Raw genomic sequence first — 7436 nt, 5'->3', positions numbered from 1 at the left:
TAAGCCAGTCTGAAAAAGACAAATACAGTAGGATTCCACTTATATGAGGTACTTAGAGAATCGCTTGAACCTGGTAGGCTGAGGTTGAAGGGAGCCGAGATTGCACCACTGCACTGCAGCCTGGGCGACAGACGGAGACTCTGTCTCAAAAAAAAGAAAAAGAAAAAATTAGATGATGATGGAGGGTAGTAAAAAACAGGAAGAAAATAGGTCGAAAAGTTAAGATAGAAGTAGAAAAGGGAGGTAACATGCAAGCACACAGAAGGGTAGATGCAGATATAAAAAACCAATATCATTTATTTATTTCCTTCCTTACTATTACTCTGCTACCTATAATGAGTGATTTGGTACAAATCTGATTGATTGAGAAGCCTCCTTCTGTTATTTCCTGCCATTCTCTTGTAGAAAGGAAGAAAGTGGTGCTCAATATTAGATAATAATAAATGAGTTGAACTATTTTTCTTTCAAGAACTGTATTACAGCAGCAGAATGAATTCAAACATAAAACCTAAGACTTTCTCAGATGGTTCTCATCTATCACCAGATCTCACTGGAGAGGAACAGGGGCTAAGGTTGAGAAGAAATAACCATACTACTGGACCACTCACTGCATTTGCCAACTTTCATTTACACTTTTACAACTTGAGGTCTGATTCCAGTGAAAAACATACTGAGAGGCTCTTGTTCAGACCAGATCAGTATCATGCAGTTTAAGATCATCATGATAATCAAATCTTCCAGTTCACAGTAAGGAATGCCAGTTATAATAAGACATGGAAACAAAATGTTCCTTTATTCATATAGGTCCTGCAAATTGCCTCCCCATAATGCTTCATTTAGTCTCCATACTGTCCTAGTGAGTGGGAACTCAGTGGGGGTTTAAAGTGGTGTACTCAATGGTCGGTGCTCAAGGCAAGGTTTCTTGTATCATTCCCTGGAACAGCATTTCAAAGACAAGAAGAGAATATTCCCACCACAAACTTCACATCAATTTCCTTTCAAACAAAATCACTGAGTAACCATATGTATCAGAAGCCCACCATCTCTCTTCTCTTGCTCTAAACTTGCCACTTCAAGTTGAAAACATAAAGACTTTCCCTGATGAAGGGCCATTGGCTAGTACATGAGAATGTTCCAGCCATGCTATTGAGATGGAGTTTCTGGAAGGAAGATGAAAAAAATGATCTATATTTTTCTTGATTTCTGCCCAGGCATATCTCTTCTGTAGGCATCTTGGAGTTCTTCCCAGAAGGCATATCTCAATGCCAATCATGAATAAGGGTTCCACTTACTTAAAAGAATAAAATTGTTTGTTGTTGTATGAATGGGAAGTGCCAGATAAAAGGAGCAATTGCTAATCTTCACCTATAGTGAAGTCCAGAGAGAAAGGATCACCTCATTTACCCTGCTTCTCTTCTATTTCCACACCAATCCCTCCCCATTCACCACGGGGGTCAAGGAGTCTACCAGAGACAGCTAAGTCAGAACAGAGTTGACTGCCTAGATGTGTGATTTTAGGCATGTCAGTTAATTTTCCTGTCTCTTGTTCCTACACAGAATTAGAGTCTATATCCCTCTTTATCTTCCTTTTACTTTTGCCAAAGGAAGGCACTAAAAACATGCTGAGGAATATCTTGCCAGCATTTACAACTGCCCTTGAAGAGAGAATATGTGTTCTCAACACAGAAAGTCTAGAAATAGGATTCTTCCTACTACATTCACGCATTATCAAGATAGCATTATCATTAGGCACAATGTCTTCAAATGTTAAAGAAAATAAACATAGGATACTGAAACGTGAAAACCATGTTGCTGAAAATGAGTGATATGAGGTTCTTAACTCCTTAGAAGGCCTTTGCTTCATTCTACTCACATAACAGCCTGACATTACTCCCTGCTTTTATATGTCAGACAAGCCAAGTTTTAGCAGTGCATATTCTCTTGGTCCCCTTATCCAAGGGAAGAAAAGCCTTGGAGTTCACATTCAACCCAGGAGTTCTAGTCTTAGGGCATGTTCCATATAGTTATGTCATATAACTAATACATTTATGCCCAATAAATTATGGGCAACCTTGGATATGGAACCTAACCTCTCTAAGCCTCTGTATTAGTTTGCTAGGGATGCCATAACAAAATTCCACAGGCTAGGTGAATTAAACAAGAGAAATTTATTTTTGCACAGTTTTGAAGGGTAGAAATCCAAAATCAACAGGGTGGCAGGTTTGGTTTCTCCTGCAAGACCCCTCTCCTTGGCTTGCAGACAGATGCCATCTTCCTGTGTCCTTTCCTCTGTGTGCACATTTCTGGTGTCTCTTCTTTTTCTTATAGGAAACCAGTCATATTGGATTAGGGCGTACCCTCCAGGCCCCATTTTAACTTAATTCACACTTCAAAGATCTTACATCCAAATACAGTCATGTTCTAAGGTTAGGGCTTCAACACTTGAATTTTGGAATGACACAATTTAGTCCATAACAGCCTCTATAAAGATGGCATCATGAAGACTGATGTAATATAATTTACAGAATGATTTCTAAATCATCTAAATGATTTCTAAATATAATTATATACAAATGTATTATTAATATTATTATTACTGTCATAATTATTATTCTCTCTGACATATTATCAGTCTTCTGGGAAGTTTAAATTTTCTACTTTTGGAAGACTATACCATAGTGGTTAAGAGAATTAGGATGTTTAGATCCAAATCTTGGGTCAGCCACTTGTTAGCTGTGTGACTTTCAGACATTATACTAACCTCCATAAGCTTTAATTTTCCTATCCATAAATTAAGGATGGTAAAAAATAGTACCTGCCTTGTAGGGTTGTTGAAAGGATTAAAAGGAGCAATGCATTAAAATGACTGGCTAAAAGTACATGCTCAATAAATGATGGTTGTTATCAATAGCAGTATTTAGACCTTGTTGATGCTGCTGCCTTCTTTCTCAGCCAGCAGAGGTCTCCATCATAGTCAAACAAGAACTAGCTTCCCTATAACTGCACCGCAGTTGCCAAGCACATCCACTGTTGGCAGAGAAAACAGCCGAAGAATTACCACACTGACTAAACAGAGGAGAAAAAAAAGAGAGAGAGAACAGGAAATGGTTAGGATTCCACAGTAAAATGTAAGATGAACAGGTGACCATAAGTTAGGATTGTTTATGTTCTACTACTGACTTTCACTGATATTGTCCTTGGTTGCATCTCACTTTAGCTTGTTCCAAACCAGTTTTAAAAAAGGTATCTATGTATATATCACAGAGAAGCAGTAAGAATGAATTGGCAAATATTTATGAAGTCCTCTGAAAACAAGAAGTGCTGCTAAGTAAACATTTAACATTTCTTACAGTATTAAGCTTATTTCATCTTTATTGCCAGTTACACGCCATGCCTCAGTTTTGCTACCTTTGTAATGTTTCCTTTAACCTTCTTTTCCCAGACAGGCTTACACCTCCAAGTTCAATTATCCTGTCAATTGTGTTTTAAATTGTACTGATTTCCATTAACCAATTGTGGTATCAATTTGATGATCTGTTCCTTCTTCTGAACTAATCATCTTTACACCCACCAAAATCTGGAAAGGCAATTAAACTGAGGAAGGTGAGAGTTATTCAAGAGAAATTAAAGCATAAAGGTAAAAACAGTGGAAAAACTAAGATTAAAAAGAGCACTGAGGAGAAAATATACATGTACTAAAAAGCACAGTATCCGAGCAGATAGAGAGACAAAGAGGAAAAGAGAGCGAGGTAGAAAACGGATCCTGCCTATGCCTACTCCTTCCCTCTTTCAGCACCAAGGACAGAACCTCTGAGCGGCTGACCCAAGCAATGCTCAGTTTAGGGTCCCTCCCAAATCCTCTACAGAAAACGGATACATTCGAAAGCAGCTATGAAACATGCACTAAGGTCTAATAGGGAAGCTGGAAAAGCAGCACTCAAGTAATTTCACCTTAGAGGCAAAAATGGGTGATTTCTTTCTGTTCATTTCATAGTTTCTGAGTCCTGAGAAAGGCAAAGTTTGCTTGGGTATGTCTGCTGTCAGTAAATGGCTGCAGGAGCCGAAGTGGTAAACTCCTCGGTCTCCAGAAATCAGAAGAAAATTTTAGGGTAAGTAATTTTTCTTTTCGTTTCTAATTTAGGACATAGTATTTTCCTCAAGGTTATTTAATCAGCTTGGGGTTCTGTGGATCTCTAAAAATATGCATTAAAACTCAATATCCACTCTTATTTAAAAACCAAAGCCCTGAGGAAATGGTTTTCTTTTTCTTCTAAGTGGTTGGACAGCAGAAACCTTTTATATTCCTTTTTCTTTTATTTTTTCCCCCAAAATTGTATCCTTGTGGGCTCTAGAAGCTATATCAAGGAAGAATTAAAAGATAGAAAACAAAAAGCTGTTATTATTTCTAGGATTTGTATGGAAGTTGATTGTATTCCTCTTAAGGATTTCACTTAATTGTAAGGGTCTGTTATTTTAAACTCCTCAATTCAGCACCCTGGCAATTCAGAGCTGAAGGTTTGGAGAGGCTCTATTTTCAATGGTCTATTTAAAGTCAGGCTGTTTCTAAGTCAGAATCCAATTATTCCCAGCAGAGATATGTAGTACTTGAGATGATGATTGTGTATGTTTCCTTTGATGATGGTATATGATTTTTAGGGTATTGTTGTTATTTAATTGTGAGACTTCCATTACTTGCTGTAGCTTACTGGGGCAACAGAAGTCATTGCAATTAGATATTTGTTCCAGTTCATGCATTTAGTTTAATTGAATACCATCAAAATACATGCATGAATAATAATGCAGCAATAGCAAAGTGAAACTTGGATTCTAAACTCATTGTGCATGACTATTTCACTTTATAGGTGAAGCCTTTTGCTTACTGATACTAAAAGGTCTGTAAAATATCTGTCCTTAGATAAGAGTGAAGAACCACTGCTTGACATGGCATTAGGATCTCTTATAGTCAAGGAGAAGTAGAGACAATGTGAGAAAGATTCTTACTCGGCACTCATTTATTTGTAGTTGAATATTTTCAAGGGTCTGTATGGCTAGCAGTGAGCAAGGGTATTGAGCAAGGAAAATACTGACAGTATCCAAATGGGTGCCTAATATTAAAGCATCCATACAGAAGGCTGTTTGTTATGGAATATACATTAAAGCAAATACCGAACAGTTTCTACTCAATATCAGATTCAATTTCTAATGCATTGAAGTTTGTCATCAATTAATATTTGCTTATTGATTGATTTATTTGCTGAGTTCCCCATTTTATCTCTGATTAGAATGGTAGGATGCTCAGTCTCTAGAGGTTGTGAAGGAAAGTGAGTATGCTCTGCTTTACTAGTCAGGTTTAATGAGGGGAAAAAACTGTTATCTTAGCTACTCAGTAACCAGCAATAGTTTTTCTCTGTACATTTACCAACAATGTAAATGTGCCCAAATACATAAATATGCTATGTATTGCAATCCATTTGTGAATCTTTTTCAGGAAAATAGGCAGCAATTTGCAAGAAGAAAGTAGCATAGAAATGCTAAAGACTATCTCTAATAATAATAACAATGTAACTCCCACTGGCTCTATGAGCAGTGTGCACCTGCATTACTTCACCAAGCCTAGTCAGATGATGTGACATGTTCAGATACTCTGAACAAGTGAGATTGTAAAATTAGTACCCATTTCACATTTGTCTGCCTCACCCCAAAAAGTGGTATAGTTAAGTGGCATAGTTAAGAACATGAGCTCTGGAATCAGACAAATCTTGGGTTCAATCAACTCCATCATTTACTGGTTTGTGATCTCAGCAAGATATTTAACCTCTCTGTGACTCACCTTTTTTATCTAGAAAACTTGATAGGATAATAGTGCTTACCTTCTTCATCAGGTTGTTGTGAGGTTGAATGATGATAATGCTTATAAATTTTAGCTATAATTATTAATTTTATCAGGCAATATAGCAAGTCCGAATTATAGCCCAGACCAGAAAAGCTCTGGCGACTGGTGGTCAGGAGTCGTCTGAGTAAAAGATTAGATGTAGCAACAGCCAGAGATCTGTGAAATGAGTGAAGATGTGGTCATGGAACCCTGTTACTGAAGCGTTTTGTTCTGGGTTGAGTAAAATCCATCTCAACTCGGGAATGACAGTTTTGTGGGGTTTTTTTTTTTTTTTCTTTGAGACAGGATCTTGCTCTGTCACCCAGGCTGGAGTGCAGTGGCACAATTATAGTTCACTGCAGCCTCTAACTCCTGGACTCAAGCAATCTTCCTGCCTCAGTCTTTCGAGTAGCTGGGAATACAGGCACATGGCATCACACGCAGCTAATTTTTCTTTTCTTTTATTTTTGCAAAGATGGAGTCTCACTATGTTGCCCAGGCTGATCTCAAACTCCTGGCCTCAAGTGATCCTTCCATCTCAGCCTCCCAAAGTGCTGGGATTACAGGAACGAGCCCCCAAGCAGGGCTGGGAATGACTAACATCAACTTCCATGCTGCTATAAGTATTAAAATGCATGTAAAGTACTCATACTTGACACACAGTAGTAGCCCAGATGTAGTTGTCTTCATCTTCATTTGTTTTCTTACAGAAAGAGAACAAATAATTAAAACTCTGTAAGTCTTAATGAGGTGCTAAGGAGGAACCCCACAAATGTTTCAGGAAGACTGTTATTCAGCACTGAGGGATTGAACATCAGCAAAGCAGGACAAATGTCATAACTGATGGGGACCTGACAACTCTCTGTTCCCCTGCCTTTTTAAATAGGTTATGCACTCACTCTAAGAGATGCCAGAACAAACTACAAAGACCAAGATAAATCAATACTTTGTAAGGCATTTAAAAGCTCATTAAAATGTGTAAGTAGTGTTATATGTAATGAATCTTAAAAGACTGACACCAAGAGTAATCTTCTATTTCTCTGCCTTCTCTATTCTTTTACCTCCTATCCACTTTTAACTCCTAACACTGTTTGCTGGACTTTTTCCTCTGCCAAGAGGTTTGACAGCTACCTAAAAATAGTATAGCTGAATGCCAGTGGCTAATCATATGAAGGGAAACCCTCAACTCTGAAAATCAATTCTGAGCCTGATGTTGGAATCACAGTTGCATGGATTTCTGATTTCATATTTATTTTTTCCACATCTGATCTTAGATCCTTTATAGCAGCAGGTGGGTTAAACCATGATTGTTCAGGTAGTTTCTGATGAGTTGTGGATGTGGGAGATGAAAGCAAAGATGAGTGAGATGCTAGATTACTCTCTATCTCTCAGCTAATTGTTTCAACTTCCTCCCTGCTTAGATTTTGTAAGCATGAATGCCATCATGAATGTCATCATGAGAGTTTAAGCATGTCATCATGAATGTTGACATGATGACATTAAGAATGTCTTCATGAATGTTTAAGCATGAATGCCACCATGAATGTTTAAGCATGAATGCCAC

The 7436-nt window shown here is 37.8% G+C and overlaps 1 protein-coding gene across 1 annotated transcript in view; it reads left to right on the top strand.

The window, feature by feature from the left end:
* Positions 1 to 3655: 3655 nt before the first annotated feature.
* DRD3 (dopamine receptor D3) overlaps positions 3656 to 7436 on the top strand; it is a 51871-nt gene continuing 48090 nt past the window's right edge. Inside the window, exon 1 of the mRNA XM_003825120.5 lies at positions 3656 to 4109. The gene's annotated coding sequence lies outside the window, so the exon portion shown is untranslated. The remainder of the gene's footprint in view (positions 4110 to 7436) is intronic.

Source organism: Pan paniscus, chromosome 2 (genome assembly GCF_029289425.2).
Source record: "Pan paniscus chromosome 2, NHGRI_mPanPan1-v2.0_pri, whole genome shotgun sequence".
Taxonomy (NCBI): domain Eukaryota; kingdom Metazoa; phylum Chordata; class Mammalia; order Primates; family Hominidae; genus Pan; species Pan paniscus.
Note: the sequence above shows the minus strand (reverse complement) of the source record. Positions and strands in the feature narration are given on the sequence as shown.